Here is an 18665-nt window from a genome sequence, read left to right as displayed (position 1 = left end):
AAAAACACCACCAAACACCATCTACACAACTGCTTGCTTCGTTCACTTGCAGAACTGTCGAAAAGATCGTTTATATAGCCTCCAACATCTATTTCACTAAGTTGAGAGCTATCCGAGCATCATCATCAAAGTAAAGGCAGCCCTAAAAATGAATTTGAATAAGAAAAAGGAACAAAAAAAACTTGGATCAGTTTCCGTTGCTATGGTACTTTTGGACATACTTATGTGTGTTGAGAAACGTATCACAAATACGAGCCTCCATAACTAAAAACAAAAGTATCTTACAAAGGAGCTTCAATGCAGACTCTTACACCAAAGCTTTAAAATCTCTCCCAGTGAGTCTAGAGGTCCACACCTACACCTTAACATAGTTATACAGACCAGCCCTCGGGCAAGGGTTGGGATTGACATAAGACCGGCCTACTCTAAAACCACCTAATACAGCCAGCTTCCTGAAGTCTTAAAACTTGGATTTTGCACTGTACTATCCACGAACGCAAGAAGTTAAATGAGAAAATTTCTTTTGCCATGTGTGGAATGCCTGATTAGCATTTCTTAGAGAAATAGAGCCACGGATGCAGGTAAAAATATGTGACGTTGATTCCAATCTCCATGACTACACTGGCATCATTAAAATCATTACCCTTAACATTGTTTTATAATCATTGTTACAGGTTAGATAAAATAGCCATCGATAATGGACTGAGCATTACAATTGCTACAATGATATTCAGGCTAAGGGAGCCACTCATAACAAAATAAGCACTACAATTGCTATTATTACCATATCAACTTCAAAACGGCAATTGATATGTAATGCAAACATCAAATGTCAAGCTATGAAACTGACCTGGTGAAAAAGATGAGCCATAAAAAAGTGCTGAAAAAAAAAAAAAACTAAAGGCAATACATAATTCACAAACTGAATACCATACTGGTAAAATTTGACAATGCGAAAAGAACAAAGTTATTTGGACTAAGACTTGTTAGGTAGTTGAACTTACAACGTCTTGCTAGGCCGGCGGTACCACCAAGACTGCACACAGCAATTTGCTGTAGATTGGTTTCGTGGTGAAATGATAAAGGTGTTTCCATATTCTCAGGTCCAATAATTTACGGCTTTAAATTTCGATGAGGTTTTGTGGCTTGCTCCACAAGAGTAAGTGCTTGTTAATAATAATAATAATAATAATAATAATAATAATAATAATAATAATAATAATAATAATAATAATAATAATAATAATAATAATAACAGACGACTGATATGAAGTAAAGTTATCTCCGAAGGTATGAAAGCTTAAAAATGAATATTTAAAATTAATAAATTAATTAAAGAACACACCTACCAGACCATGCCATGTATATTCCTACAATAAAATAAACATGTTTATGATTCTCTAAAGTTCCCGATTATTATAAGGACTATACTTGATTTTCGTAGGGCTACGTCTAAACAGAATAATTGTGGCTTTGTGACTTTTAAATATTATAATTAAAATGTACCTGTCTACTGGCAGGGAGGTTGAAAGTCAGAAATTGAAGACTTGTATATCTATGTACCTTTTATTTCTCCTGAAAATCATCTATAATTTTTTCAATAATTTGTACTCATAAGAGTTCAGGGAATGTGCTTACAAGTATCAGTTCTTGTTTTAGGTACATTATTTCTAGTATATGCTCTTGTATTTTTCCTAATGTTATTCAAATGAATTTCTTTATAGCAAAGAGCAGTATTAATTATTTTTTTTTTTCACGAATACACTACCGATATCTTATTTTTTCAATACTACGGACACAAATTTCTTCTTTAGAAACTAGTTAATTGCAAAGGTATCAAGTTATGTAGTAACTCAAGATGGAAATGTATTTCCACAAAACTTCCAAACATGCTTGGCGTCGATGACCATATTCATTGCGACACCAGTTCCAATTTTTCAATAAACGCGTTCCTGAACTACTCTAATCAATTAATATTCTGATGTGTGAAGTTTGTCAAAGTGCTTTACCTTTATTAAACGAATTCACATAACATTGAGAGAGAGAGAGAGAGGAGAGAGAGAGAATTCAGAATAGGCCCTAATACGAAAATTTATGACCTAAAACCGACTCGGAAATCGCCATAACCTGACTGTGACGCCATTTTATTACCTAACTAAAGGCTAGTTGAAGGACATTTTAATTCAAATGTATCTCGAAATAAACCCGTTCCTTTCGCTTAACAGCTGCATCACGATATAACCAACGCTTTTACGTAAGTCAGCCTAAATGACAGAGCTATATAACGTCAGTCAACCTTTGAGTTAAAGGCTTCAGTTAAATCTTCACAACCTCACCATACTTACGACCCAGCTAAATCTAAAGCCATCCTCTCAACTCGCTCCTGGAATGTCCTGAAAACTGGACTCTGCGCTACAATATTTATAAACGTATGACATTTTATTAGAATATTTATCTTATTCCAGGCATGAAGAATGGGTGGGTCTGATTCGAATTTCTTCCAGCTCATTCGTTATTGGAGAAGTTTCTTGAAAATGAATTGCAGAGACACAGCCCAATTTTCAAGAAAAATTAAGTGGGATTGATTCCCGTCCTTATTACTTTCACTAGCATCATTTAAACCAACATCACCATTATCATTACTGTTATTTTTCTATTAATATTATTTTTTGCAATAAAATTACTGTATTCCATCTAAAATAGACACAATTGCTACTGGCTGGGATATTCAATCTACAGGAGTTACTCATAAAAATAAGCACTAAAGCTGGCTATCATTTTATATCCAGCTTAAATCGTTTATTGAAAAGTATTACCATGATTAATGCTCAGACTATTAACTGAACTTTGTAGAAAAAATATACCTTAAGAAAAACGTATTAAAACAAAAATTTAAAGGCTAGAGTAACATTAGTAGCATGAAGAACAAACCAAATTGTCACTATATATACAGTAATAATGAACAAAGACTTGCTTGTGAAGTAGTTGAGCTTACAGCATTTCGCCATACAGACTATACCAACACTGTCCTATATATACAGTAATAATGAACAAAGACTTGCTTGTGAAGTAGTTGAGCTTACAGCATTTCGCCATACAGACTATACCAACACTGTCCACATTAATTTGTAATACGCTTTCTTTGACTCAAAAATGTTCTGCTTTAATGTTCGTGAAGGCCTTGTGGACTCCTTCAGATGAGTATGCGTTCGGTTCGAATAATAATAATAATAATAATAATAATAATAATAATAATAATAATAATAATAATAATAATAATAATAATAATAATAATAATAATGATGATGATGAGGAGGAGGAGGCAGGATGCAACCAGGAACCCCACACTATAAAAGCCACCCAGTCGAACAGGATGACTGTGACAGACAAAAAAAAAAAAAAATAATGATTAACTGACGTAAAGGCATATCATTCACTTATTAAATTCCCGATGCGTAAGCCTAGGAAATACATATTAAAAATCAATCATTAGAACGAAATATAAGACAAAAATATATAGTGCCACCTATACCCCTAAATAAAATAAACTCACTTTTGAACTTTCCAATTTCCTTGACATTATAGGTACAACAGTTATGTGTAATTACACTGAAATGTGTATTTATTATCAGAGAGGCTTATAATTCAGACCCTGTATCTGTTAAACCCCTTGTATCTGTCTACTATTTGCTTTTTCTAACAGTCATCGACGATGTTTTGTTCGTTAAACTTGAACATTAAGGAATCCAGAATGAGATATATGACGTCAGTTAATCACATAGGTTAAAGGCTTCAAGTTAATCTTCAAAACCTTACAAAACTTACGATCCATTTTCATGCAAGGCCCCATCTGGCATAATGGCAGGTTAATCTAAAACAAACTGTTCAACTTCGAAGACGTTCCTGGAATCCCCTAAAAACGGACTTCTGAAGTCCGCTGGGAAAGTATATTTTCTCAGATTAGAATTTCTGGATCTTTCCTAAATAGTTTGAATTGAATTGAATATAGAATTTAGGCCAAAGGCCAAGCACTGTTACCAATGAGGTCATACTCAGTGCTGAAATGGAAATTGACAGTAAAAGTCTGAAAGGTGTAAAGGAGAAAACCTCCGCAGTTGTACTATGAATCAGTTGTTAGGAGAGGATGGAAAGTAAGATGGAAGAAAGAGAATATGAAAGGAGGTACAGTAAAAGGAACGAAAGGGGTTGCAGCCAGGGGCCTACAGTGCACTGCATGAGGTGCACTGACGGCAATACCCCGCACCCCCTACTGGGTTTCCTAGATAGTGCCCCACAATAAAGTTCGGGGGTCGTTATCTAGGACTAATATTTCTTTGGGGTCATTATCCTTTGATATTTACAGTCTTTTGTTTATGTTTTTACGGTCATACCCGACAGGCTTGTGCTAAACACGCCACAAAGGTGGATACATACCGGGTTAAAACCCTTGGGGGTCACTATCTACGAAAGTTCCGAATTTCTTGTAGCTCATTCGTTACTGGGGATATTTCTTGAGAACGAACTTTCAAATGCAGCACCAGAATCAGGTAAAAATATTTAGGCACTGACGCCGATCATTATTGCTATCACTAGCGTTACTATGATCAGAAGTTTCAACATAATATTATTACTCTTATTTTTAGAATCACTGTTATATTCCATCTAAAACAGACACAGGTAAAACAACTGAGAATTATAATTGCTACTTGATAACCAGTCTAAAGGGCCTAATCGTAAAAATATGCACTACAATTGCTATCAATACTATATCAAATTTAAACGGATATCAATAATTAATGCAAGCATTAATCCTCTAGCTATAAAACTGACATGAAAAAAAATGTACCATTAGAAGTGTCAAAAAATCTAAGGCAAGATTATAATCTACAATATGAATAAGAGACAGGATAAAATGACTATTTGATTATAAAAAAAAATAAATGAAAAGTTATCTGGACTAACACTTGTCAAGAAGTTGAACTTACAACGTCTTGCTAGGCCGACGGTACTACCAACACTGTCCACATCAATTTGCGGTACACTGGTTTTGAACTGAAATTATAAAGGTCTCTTCAATTTTCTTTGATCCAATCATTTTTGGTTTTCATTTTCGCAAAGGCCTTGTGACTTCTTTTAAATGAGTACGTGCTCGTTTTGAATAATAATAATAATAATAATAATAATAATAATAATAATAATAATAATAATAATAATAATAATATAATAATAATAAATTATATAAAGTAAAGTTAATCCCTTAATGGATTCCAGAAGATATGTAAACCTAGAAAATAAATCTCTAAAGGTAACAATTCAATTGCAATACTAGATGTAAAAATTACCTACGATGCCACCTGCGATGCCACCTGTACTCTACAACATAAAATCAATATTTATGAACTTGGAAAGTTCTGGATTAATATAGGAACTATAGTGATTTTTTATAAGGTCCTTTTGCTATGCCAAAATAGGATAACTATAGCTCCAGGACTCTCAGTTGCTGTTGTTAATATGAAATATGTATTTATTACCAGAGTTAAAAATACAGAACTGAACGCTATGTATCCGTGTACATTTCATTTCTTTTGACAGTCATCGATTATTTTTTCTTTGTACATTAAGGACTTCCGAAAATGTACTTTTAAAAATTACTTCTTGATTTAGGTACATTATTACGCCAGGTGCTTATATATTTTTTCATTATATTCTACTGTATTTTTAATACCAGAAACAGTGTATTCATTTCATCTCCGAGTATCATACCGAGATTTTATTTTTCATTGCTGCAAATGCTGATTTTCTTCTTACGAACTAGTTCATTACAAAAGGATCAAATTACGAAATGACTCAACGTGGAAATGGACTTCCACAGGACATCTTGACATGTTCGGCGTCGATGACCATAGTTGTTGCAACACCAGTATACATAGTATACATTTTTTAACAAAACAAATTAGTAAATCTTGACATAGTCTATGCTACTGTCAGTATTCAGATATCTACAGTTGGTCAAAGCGCTTGGCTCCATTAAAATGCAGTTACTTAACATACACACGCACACACACAATTTTGGAGTAAAGGATCTGGAATTTAGAACTGGCTCAAATAATACAATTTATGGCTTTAAACGACTGTGAACGCCATTTTGTTGGTCTTTATAGGCCAACTGAGGAACATTTTCATTCAAAAATATGTCCAAATAAACCCGTTGTTTTCAAATTATCAATTGGAGCGAAATATAACAAAAGAAAATGATGAAACGTTCAGTGACAAATCTATTGGACGTCAGTTAATCACAGAAGAGATAAAATTTTAATTAAATACTTAAAACAGCCTGGACTTGAATTAAATACACTCATCTTCATCAACATGTCCACTTCTGGTAAAGCAACGGATCTATAAGGAATTTGAAAAAGCTGAGAGCAAGAAAATTTTATCTTACTAAGCCATACAACTTATCCTTATTTCAAAATACACATTCGATGTTGCACAAAACACAACTAAAATGTTCGACGTTTGCCCTTTTTGTAGAATCTCTGGCCTTGATATCTTTGATTATTTGATGTTCATAGTATCACATTTCTTTAAATTTTAAGCCGCAACCGTCTGCCTTATTCATTCTTTCTTTGGCATTTTTCACGCCTGAACTAATTACGGACAGTATCTTGCATCAAGCATTCGTATTCTATCCGTACTCTGCATAACATTTCCTTTACTTTTTAAAACAGGTGGATTCTCCATAAAGTCATTAGTTTGTATAGTCTCCAGAGGCATAATTTCACCTTGCTAATTTCACTACTCGGCTACTAGCTATTAACTTGCTGATTTTACTATTTTTCTATTAATATCTTACTACGTGAAGAATATTTTAGGCTATTTGAGTTATTATCAGCATCAACGAGTCAAGAAGACTAAAATCTCTGTATAGTTATGAATATCAAATTGACCTGTAATTTGAGCAGTAGATTAAATAATTGACAATTGGCTAATCATCATTTTCAAATTCTCAGTTTCACCATATTCAGTTTATCCTTTAGACACCACTTACCGATAGCATTTAATAAAAAATTGTGCACTTATCAATTTAATCATCTCATCCACGATTCCTGATTCAGCAAATCGGATGAAAAACAATTGTCTGAATCACGATCTTTAAACTTAGTCACAATTAATCAGAGCGGATGAAGCTAAAATAATGAATTGAGAACCTTTATCTGGATTGCTCAATATATATATATATATATATATATATATATATATATATATATATATATATATATATATATATATATATATATATATATATATATATATATATAGAATATATATATATATAGATAGAGAGAGAGAGAGAGAGAGAGAGAGATAGAGAGATCCTTTAAAACTGAATAGAGTATCCTTTAAAAACTAGCAGAAACAATATAGAAAAATTTAAAATAAGAAAAATATTTAAAATATAATATATATATATATATATATTACTATATCTTAGAGAGAGAGAGAGAGAGAGAGAGAGAGAGAGAGAGAGAGAGAGAGAGAGATCCATTCAATAACAATGAACATTTTGGATAAAAAAAATTAAAAGAACGTAAAAAAAAAAAAAAAAAAAAAAAAAAAAAAAAAGGTTGATTTAAAAGCCTACATTCAGATCTATTCAACATTTTAAAATCTAGACAAATTACACTGAAATAACAAAAGACATAAAAAAACCACCACTACTAAGAGTAAAAACACTCTGAAGACAAATATCTATCTTGAACAGTGCTTCTTTTCGTGGTTATCCATTTGTATATTAAATACTAATGAAAAACATTCTTTACAATGTTAAATCTATAGCAAAATGTAAATATGCGTTAATATTTTCACCATTAATTGCATGGAATAAAGCAGAATAGCTCAACCAACATAATTTAAAAACTCTGGGGCATAACTTAAAAAAAAAAAATGCTGGTTCCATTACAATCTGAATGCAAAATACTGGCTTAGTTATTTCCCTGGCAGCTTGTTACCAAGAAATAACTGTCCTGTTAACTCCGCAGCCTGCATAAAAAAAAAAATAAACATTAACACCTGTTAATTAGTCGAAGCCTCGTCTTCGTCCATCATCAGATAATGTCATATATATTTACGATTCCTAAAACTAAGGAACAGGTGAAAAGCCTCGTGGCATTTCATGGAACTTGTCGTAGAATTATGAAGCTGGGATACAATTGGATTTGTGAAACATTTAGTAACCAGTGACACAAAACAGGATCCGGTAGGCCCAAAAGACAAGTCATATTTGTCAACACCTCGTTGAAAAGACGGTTTGTAATTTGAAGTTTGCTTGATAATTTTTAATCTATGTAAATGGATTAAAAACCGTCAAATTTAAAGTTTTCAGGGTTTTAATGTGGCCACTTTATCAGTCAAAACATTACTGTGCAGGTTTATCCTTGTGTCCGCACGGTCTCTTGCCGTATATGTGGTAAAGTGCCGAAAGGGATAAAAGGTCTGATATGGACTTCTGTTCTCCTACCTACCGGTCGAGATCAGTTCAGGATCTTTCGGGTTCTCACTTTACAGATCTGGTGCCATGTACGCAACCATGTTTTCAAGGCATGTTTCGACACCGCCGATCAAACAGGACATACTATATCCGTTAATGGAGAGCAGGCAGCCTGGTAAATATGATGCAGAGTAAACATGACATTGTTTCATCATTCGAATGCTCTCAGTTAGAACAATTAAGTCTTAAAAATATAAGATTGCAACCCTTTAGAATATTCACGTCTTTCTTGTCTGTTTCGAGTCCGGAGGTCCTCACCAAGCGACCTAATACCTTTCGCACCCTACCATACTTACGGGCCACCATTAAACAAGGGCCTGTGCTGGTATATGGCTAGCTTTATCCTAAAATAAGAAAATGTTTTATCTGTCGTAGTATACACCTATGCAGAGGTGATTTACCTAAAAATGTTTAGATAAGGCGAACCAGAACTGGGTATATAGAGTGCAATAAAGATTTAAAGATATAAAATACACTTAAGCCCACAAATATGAATTAAACTGAAGCAAACTGCCTCCTGATTCCAATGATATAAATAAGAGATACTTGATGCATGCACATGTCTAATCATGTCACCATTTCACTTTCATAAAACACATTAGAAAGATAACAGCTGATTCCCTTGTGATATCTACCAATCACAGATTACAACCACATGAAAAAATAAAATATTACAAGAGCTAAAAATGGAGGAAAATTAATAACATATATAACTGAAAGTATTAATTTGGCAATTCTGGACTATCGCTCTATGAACCTGATATGCATGATAATACTGTCAGTGGAAGAATGTAAAAACAGTACGACATTATCTAGGAAAAAAATTTGCGTTTGTTAATTACTAATTCGGAAACATGTTCAAGAAAATAACTTACTGTAACATACTTTCTGGTACAATGAGCAAATGGCATAATTTTTTTAATATATATTGCTGTCTATAGACTTATATTTACTTACTCGTTTATGTTTCCTTATTTGATATTCGGTTCATTCTCTACATCCATTTTCTCTTACACACAATCATTCAGTGGCCTTGTAGCCTTATGAAAAAAGGTGTGGACATTTTCATACTACTGTTAGTAGTGGTTCCATTTCCAGAGGAGAAAAAAAAAGTGACTGGGATTGAACTCACCACCGTAGTGCAAGTTAATCGGATGTGACTGACAGTGAATCAGTCACCAGGTCATGGCATTTGCATATCATTAGCAGTATCAAATCTCGCACACAGTCAAAGAGAAAGGGCCGAAAGCCGAGCAACTTACACATTAATTTCTACCAGAACAAGCTGTCTGTACGGGAAAAATACACCTGAACCAAAATATAGAATATGTATAATTGCATTCATAAGAATAACATTAATAAATCTATACATATGCAAACCGCATCCAGTCAGACAAATTATTTTACAGTAATATAAGAGGAACCACTATTATAATGCTACTTTACGCTTAACGTCCAAAATGACAGTACTGAATAATAATAATAATAATAATAATAATAATAATAATAATAATAATAATAATAATAATAGACTCAAGCGAGACGGCAAGCCCCGACCTGAGGTACGTTACGTACCGTCCTTACTAGGATCACGCTACCGTCATTCTGCAGCGGTAAGAGAAGTCTGCCCCGGGGTGGACGACGTCGTCTCTAAACCGTCAGTATTATCCATTGCCAACTGTCATTATTAAACACCGAAAAAAAATATAAATAGGCCTATACAATACCTTACATTGTGAAGATTTTACACTCTGTGAAACTTCAGCATGACTGAATGTTCCTAAAATAAGTTTCGAAAACATAACCAATTCCAAGTGGCACCGAAAAAAAACATAAATAAGCCTTGGCATTGCGTTTTATTATAAAGAACTTTACACTCTCCGAAACTTGAGCATTAGCGAATGATCCTGAAGTAAGTCTCGAAAACGTAAACAATTCCAAAGTGAAGTGATAACATAGGGGCCAAAAATCGTTCCTGAGTATAAATGCACAATCCGAATACCACAACAGGTCATGACCGACTTCATGTTATTCTATGCCAGAGGAATTTCAAACGGGGTATAAAAGGCCTTGGTCGTTGGACATCGTGGTTCCTTAACAAAATAAATGTTTACGTTCTGCAAAGACAATATGCCGATAGAAATCCAAGTAACAAATACAAAATCTATAAGAAATAATTAAGTCATCCAGACAGGCATACGCCTCAATAAATTACGTAATTGCACTACTTGAATGCTTTCAAATAACACTCACAGTACTTTACAAGGAAGGAGGAGAGAGACACGGAGGTAATTTGCTTAATTACAAACATTTTTCTTTAAATCGGCGTTTTTCACTTTTAGGAATAATCTCTTGTGGGGGCGGCTTCCATTCTTATGTCCAGGAATTGGTTACGGAATATGAATGTACATGTGAACGTACTCAAAATTTTGTGTTAATGTATATTTGTAAAATGTGTATACGCTCTTTGCAAATACTTAAAACTACATATCCAAGTCTACCAAAATTTAGGAAATTGCTCGAATAGACAACATAATTACCGTCAGCGTGAACGAAATGAGATTTCTCATTAGGTGGTATTCATGCAATCACTGGAAGAACATTGCGTGAAACCTGATGATGACTTATTAATCCCATTTCCAACTGATTAAAAGCGGTTTTCTGTGGTTTGGTTTCCTTTACCAAAAAGAGAATATGTCATGAAATCTTTGAATTTTACTTGAAAATGTATGAACATGATTCACCTTTCCTGTAGAGCAGATTTGTCAACTTTACCTTCGCCTAAGATTTCTTCGGAGTTTGGGGGAACTTTCGTTTACTTTCGTGCTACTTTCAAATTAAGAAAACTAATTTCTTCCGGTAACCATCAACTAGTACGAACTAGACCTTTCATATGACTTTATACTATTCACCTGAAGTCCTATGATCTCTTAAATTTTCAAATCCTTTCACTCATTACCGCTGGTAATACTCTAGATCTAAGCTGAATCTGTATATGAGTTATGTTTCATAGTTTTTCAAGAAAAGAAGCTGCTTAAGAATCGTTAAATTTTCTAGCAAAATATGAGAAATTTGTTTTCTGGACATATAAGAATTCACAGAAAAGAACCTAACTTATTTTGAATATCACTTAATTCTTGTATTTCTATTAAATTCACGATTCAGAAATGTTTAGGTACTATAATCCTATAGCAGTTCTTACAAATGGTATGTAATGAAAGAGAGAGAGAGAGAGAGAGAGAGAGAGAGAGAGAGAGAGAGAGAGAAAGAGAGAGGGAGAATCACTTTTTCAATCTTGGTTTTTTTTTTCAATTTACAGAATAGGCTCTTGTATGGGGCGACCTTCTGCCCCTAAGCCCATAAATTTTATAAGGAATATGCATATACATGTATGCATAATAAAAAACCTAATGTGTATATACATGTAAAATGTGTGCAAACTCTCTGCAAATATTTAAAACTGAATATGCAAGTCTTAGGACATCCAAGAAAATACTCGCATCGAAAATATAATTACCGTCAGAGTGAACGAAATGAGATTTTTCATTAGGTGGTATTCATGAAATCATTAGGACATTTCCAACTGATTAAAAGCAGTCTTCTGAAACTGAATATTTCACGAAATCTTTGATTTTTACTTTAAAATGTATAAATATGAAACAATAACATGATTCATTTTTCCTATAGAGCATATTTGTCAACTCTGCTTTCGCCTAAGATTTCTTTAAGATCGTTTGGTAGCTTTCATATTTATCTCTTAACACTAAACAAAGCTATAGTTACCCTGATTACATTGTCAAGTCTGTGAAAAAATCAATTTCATCAAGCCACGAACAACTAGTAAGACTTACAAGACTCATCTGATTATACACAATCTTTAGTTTTAGTGATCTCGAAAACGCTGTATAAATATAATTAACTTTCTACCAAGATATTATAAACCTGTTTTCTGGGCATATAAGGATTTACAGAAACGAAAGGTTTACGGTTTGAATTTCCAACTAATGTTTGTATTTTAAATGAATTCCCTATTTAGAAATATTTGGGTACTATAATTCTTCAGAAGTTTTCATTAATACTATATATATATATATATATATATATATATATATATATATATATATATATATATATATATATATATATATGTGTGTGTGTGTGTGTGTGTGTGTGTATGTGTGTGTGTGTGTGTGTGTATATATACATACATACATATATTATATATATATATATATATATATATATATATATATATATATATATATATATATGAGAGAGAGAGAGAGAGAGAGAGAGAGAGAGAGATATTTGCCTAAAATGTAAAACATTTTTCTTTAAATCGCTCTTTTTTTTTTACTTTAAAGGAATAGGCTCTTGTATGGGACAACCCTCCATCCCTATGGACTATGCATATACGTTACACATAATAAAAAATATATATATGAATGTGAAATGTGTGTAAATTCTCTGCAAATATTTAAAACTACATATCCAAGTCTTAGAACATTCAAGAAAATACCCGAATCGAAAATATAATTACCGTCAGAGTGAACGAAATGAGATTTCTCATTAGGTGGCATTCATGCAATCACTAGGATGGCATTGCGTGAAACCTGATGACTTATTAATCACATTTCCAACTGATTAAAACTGGTCTTCTGACCTGTGCTTTCCTTTACCAAAAACTGATTACATGAAATCTTTAATTTTCACTTAAGAATGTATGAACATTGGACAACAACTTTATTCATCTTTTATATATATATATTGCATATTTATCAACTTTACCTTCTAAGATTGATTCAGACTTTTTTGGCAACTTTCATATTCAATTCGTAACACTTTCAACTATAACTCACAACAGACTAATGATGTACTGACGCTGCCCCGCTTGTACAGTCATTAAAAAAGTTAATTTCTTCTGATAACGAGCAACTGGTAAGAACTACAAGTTCATTTGATTACATACTATTTACTCTTAGTCTTAGGAACTTGTTAATTTTTAAATCGTTCAACTTACAGTTTTCTGTAAAAGAAAACTACTGAGATGGCCATCTGTGTGTTCGTCCGTACTTTTTCTGTCCGCCCTCAGATTTTAAAAAAATACTGAGGCTAGAGGGCTGTAAATTGGTACGTTGATCATCCACCCTCCATTCTTCTAACATATCATATTGCGGCCGTCTAGCCTTAGTAATTTTTATTTTATTTAAGGTTAAAGTTAGCCATGGTCGTGCGTCTGGCACAGCTATAGGTGCATACAACTCAGGCCACCAGCGGGCCGTGGCTGAAAGTTTCATGGGCCGCGGCTGTAAAGAAAACTCGATTGCATTTACTACTTGTTTTTATTGCTGCTGATAGATCAGACCTAACCCAAACCTATGTAAGAGTGACATATAAAGGCTTTTATAGAAGATGGCAGCATAAACACAATTAAAGGTCTGGCAAAATAGCAGAAATCTCTTTTCTAATACAAAAGAATTTCCGGTAACTAAAGGTTACATGAATTCTGAATTTTCAGCTCTTTTATTTACTAGTAAAATTTTTCTATAAATATTAACATTGCGGCACTATAACCCTAGTCAGTCCTCATAAATGTTGTATAATATTCTGTATGCATTTATCATACAATGAAGTATGCAAAAATATAGCATCCAGGCCTAAGACTTACATCTAAACTCATTATTACTGCTATTATAATTCTGCTAGACCGTAATGAGAAAGTCTGTCCTAAATAAAATATGCCCTTCAACAGCAAGGAAAAGACTGAATGCTCTTGAACTTTTACAAGAAAATACCTAATAAAACATCAAATGGGTGAACTTCTAGTTAACTAACGCATTTGGTTAGTGACAATATTATGGATTTAAAAGTGAAACACTAAATGGGTGAACTTCCCATTAACTAACGCTTTTGAAATATGACAATGAAATGTGACCCGAATGTGAAACATGAAGCGATAATATTAATAATAATAATAAAAATGCCCATTCGTTTAATAATTGCTTGTTACTCAAGGTAGTTATTACAAAGGTAGGGAATTCGATTTTTTTTTTTTGGGGGGGGGGCTCCAACGACAGTTTTTACCGGATAAGCGAATCACACCAAGAAATACACCCGCCATATGCTATGACAGCCTTTTGTGCGTCCTGGTTATGACATAAAGTAAATAAATTTTCATGGTCGGCCTCTCAGATGAATTTCAAGTTACATATGACATGTTCTATATGACGAACCGAAAGCACTTCAAATAATTCCATTCAATAAATTCCAAGTTACATATGACATATTCTATATGACAAACCGAAAGCACTTCATACTTCCATTAAACAAATTCTAAGTTACATATGACATGTTCTATATGGCAAATCGAAAGCACTTCAAATAATTCCATTAAAAGCATCATAAATATAAATCCCTCGGCATTTCAAATTATTTTAAAAAATATGACAAATATTATTCAAGATTTCAAAAATATTATGAAAAAATAAATTATTATGGCAAATCCTTCAGCATTTCAAATAATTTAATATAAAAACGATCTTTATGATATATTCTGTAGCTTCCAATCGAAATCATACGTGGTATACATATGTCCTTTAGCTTTCAATGCAAAACACGGTATTCATATCATATACTTTAGATGTCAAACAAAAACCCACACGATATTCATGATATATCCTTTAGCTTCCAACCCTAAAAAAATGGTATTTATGCCATATACTTGGAGTTTTCAAACCTAAAAAAAAAAAAAAAACAGTATTCACGGCATATCCGTTAACTTCCACACAAAAAACACTGTGTTCATGACATAGCATAGTTTTCAAGCCTAAAAAAAAGTATTCATGTTATATGCTTGAGTTTCAAACCCAAGACACACAGTATTTATGACATATCCTTTAGCTTTAAAACCTAATAAAAAAAGAAACACGGAATTCGTGATTATATGCTTGCGCTCTTAAACTTAAAAAATAATGGTATTCATAGCATATCCTTAAGCTTTCAAATAAAAACCAACACGGTATTCATGAAATATCCTTTAGCTTTCAAATAACAAAACACTGTGCTTATGATCTATCCTTTAGCTTTCAAACTTAAAAAGAAACTGTATTCATGACATGTCCTTTTGGCTTTCAAATAACAAAACACAGTACTCATGACCTATTCTTTAGCTTTCAAACCTAAAAAAAACCGTATTCATGACATGTCCTTTAGCTTTCAAATAACAAAACACAGTACTCATGACCTATCCTTTAGCTTTCAAACCTAAAAAAAAAAACTGTATTCATGACATGTCCTTTAGTTTTCAAATAACAAAACACAGTACTCATGACCTATTCTTTAGCTTTCAAACCTAAAAAAAAGATATTCATGACACGTCCTTTTGGCTTTCAAATAACAAAACACAGTACTCATGACCTATCCTTTAGCTTTCAAACCTAAAAAAAACTGTATTCATGACATGTCCTTTAGTTTTCAAATAACAAAACACAGTACTCATGACCTATCCTTTATCTTTCAAACCTAAAAAAAAAAAAACTGTATTCATAACATGTCCATTAGCTTTCAAATATAACACAGTACTCATGACCTATCCTTTAGATTTCAAACATAAAAAAACTGTATTCATGACATATCCTTTAGCTTTCAAATAACATAACACAGTATTCATGACCCATCCTTTAGCTTTCAAACTAAAAAAAAGTTACTCATGACATGTCCTTTACCTTTCAAATAACAAAACACAGTACTCATGACATATCCTTTAGCTTTCAAACCTAAAAAAAATGGTATTCATGACATGTCCTTTTGGCTTTCAAATAACAAAACACAGTACTCATGACCTATCCTTTAGCTTTCAAACCTAAAAAAAAGTTATTCATGACATGTCCTTTAGCTTTCAAATAACAAAACACAGTACTCATGACCTATCCTTTAACTTTCAAACCTAAAAAAAAAAGTTATTCATGACATGTCCTTTACCTTTCAAATAACTCAAATAACAAAACACAGTATTCATGACCTATCCTTTAGCTTTCAAACTTAAAAAAAACTGTATTCATGACATGTCCTTTAGCTTTCAAATAACAAAACACAGTATTCATGACCTAGCCTTTAGCTTTCAAACCTAAAAAAAAAAAAACTGTATTCACGACATGGCCTTTAGCTTTTAAACAAAAAATGCAGTATTCAAGTCATATCCTTTGGCTTTCAAACAACAATCACAGTATTCATGACATATACTTCAGTTTAAAAAACAACACTGTATTCATGAAATGGCCTCCTCCTTTCAGACTTTAAAAAATTACAGTATTCATAACATGTTATTAAGCTTTCCGACCTAAACAGACACGGTTTTCATGATAAATTCCTCAGCTGTCAAAACATGTCCTTTAGCTTTCAGTTATTATTATTATTATTATTATTATTATTATTATTATTATTATTATTATTATTATTATTATTATTATTATTTCAGTAGATGAGACCTGTTCACATGGAACAAGCGCACAGGGGCCACTGACTTGAAATTCAAACTTCCAAAGAGTGTTGATTTCAAGCTCCCGCCGCTGACCCCACACTGCAGCAATAACTGATCATGATACAGTTCCAGTGATTTTTCATCGCCCTGGGGGACATCTGAGTGGCATGCCACGTTACTAACCACTATACTAGCGGGCCAGAAAAAAAAAAAAAAAACAGTAAATCGTACCGATCCTTCAGCGTTATAAATAATTCCACCAAAAGAAGAACAAGATCAATCGAAAAATACGACATATAATCCACTAAGAATAAAACGTTATCAAGGAAAAGATTTTATCAGAACCAAAATCGGATGGAAATTAATAAGCCTTCAAATTATTGCCGTTTTTCACCAGTAAAAAATTACTATTATGCAACGTTTATCCTTCAGCATCTCAGAGAATAAAGCAGATATGATTACAACAACAACAGGAACAATAATAACGACAATTAATACAATCACACCCAAAAATAACAAGAAAATTCGTTACATGTAGTGCGTCATTATTGAATGGGAATAGGAAATGAGCTAAAACAATCTGTCAGGGAATGACAATGACGCAGGCAGTTACAAGTTCCTTGTTCAGTTGTAATGAATGAATAACCATTATAATACAGAAATTAGATATATATACATATATATATATATATATATATATATATATATATATATATATATATATATATATATATATATATATATACACATATATATATATATATATATATATATATATATATATATATATATATATATATATATATATATATATATATATACAATATATATATACTTATATACATACACACACATTATATATATATATATATATATATATATATATATATATATATATATATATATATATATATATATATATATACATATATATATATATATATACATACATATATACACAATTATACACACACACACACATATATATATACTGTATATATATATAGTTATATACATATATATAATTTATATATATATATATATATATATATATATATATATATATATATATATATATATATATATATATATATATTTATATATACCACCTTGTTTTCATTTCACTTGTAACACTAGTTATTTCTAGTTCGGATTGATCTGACTGATTGATTTAATGTTCTCTGGCATCAAGGCAATTGAGGTCATTGATGCCGCTTCCTTTTCGTAAATAATGTAATTTTCATTAGGTAAACTGTCATCCACAAGATAGAAGCTAAGGTGATTTGGGGGATATAATGAAAGCAGTCTGCCATCAGTAACCTTAACATTTCTTATGGGTTCGGTTGATCATGATACCACAGTCGTAATAACATGCACTACTTAGAGGTTATCATCAAATTTTCAGCAGTTACCTTAGGCATTTTATAATCAATTAAGTATCTTCAGCCTTTGAGCAGTAACATTAGTTATCTCAAAACTAATTAAGTATCTTCAGCCTTCGAGCAGTAACATTAGTTATTTCAAAATCAATTATCTTCAACCTCTAAGCAGTAATTTTAGGTGTTTCAAAATCAACTGAGTATCTTCAACCTTTGAGCAGTAACTCTGGGTATTTCAAAATCAATTAAGTATCTTCAA

The sequence above is a fragment of the Macrobrachium rosenbergii genome, chromosome 53 (assembly GCF_040412425.1).
Source record: "Macrobrachium rosenbergii isolate ZJJX-2024 chromosome 53, ASM4041242v1, whole genome shotgun sequence".
Classification (NCBI taxonomy): Eukaryota; Metazoa; Arthropoda; class Malacostraca; order Decapoda; family Palaemonidae; genus Macrobrachium; species Macrobrachium rosenbergii.
Note: the sequence above shows the minus strand (reverse complement) of the source record.